The sequence below is a fragment of the Teleopsis dalmanni genome, chromosome 2, assembly GCF_002237135.1.
Source record: "Teleopsis dalmanni isolate 2A chromosome 2, ASM223713v2, whole genome shotgun sequence".
Lineage (NCBI taxonomy): Eukaryota > Metazoa > Arthropoda > Insecta > Diptera > Diopsidae > Teleopsis > Teleopsis dalmanni.
In genome coordinates, this window is record NC_051847.1 from 100,690,248 (window position 1) to 100,690,802 (window position 555).

Below are 555 nucleotides of genomic sequence, written 5' to 3' on the forward strand. Positions count from 1 at the left end.
GAATTCATGATGCACCACACCACGAATATCGAAGAAAACAATCAGCATTGCCTTGATTTTCGAGCGACTTTGGCGTGGTTTTTTCGGTTTCGGCTCGTCTTTTCCTCTCCATTCCGATGATTGTTGGCTTGTTTGCATGTCGTACTCGTAGACCCATGTCTCGTCACCCGTTATGATGCGTTCCATGAAAGTTGGATCGGAATTGGCACGATCAAGCATGTCTAACGAGACCTGTCCACGATGGTGTTTTTGGAACAAATTGAGGTGAATCGGAAAAAGCCGAGCGTTGACACGTCGCATACACAAATTGTCCACCAAAATCAAACGAGCCATCTCACGACCGATGCCTAGCTCTCGTGCTATCTCTCTAACACTCACATGAGGATTTTTGAACACGATTTCCTTTGCCTTTTCAATGTTTTCGTCGGTGGTAGAGGTCGAAGGTCGTCCAGAACGCGGCATGTCTTCGACGGTCGTACGACCGTCCTGAAAGGATTTGTACCACTCATAAACTTGAGTTTTCGATAAAACTGATTCCCCATAAGCCTTTTGTAG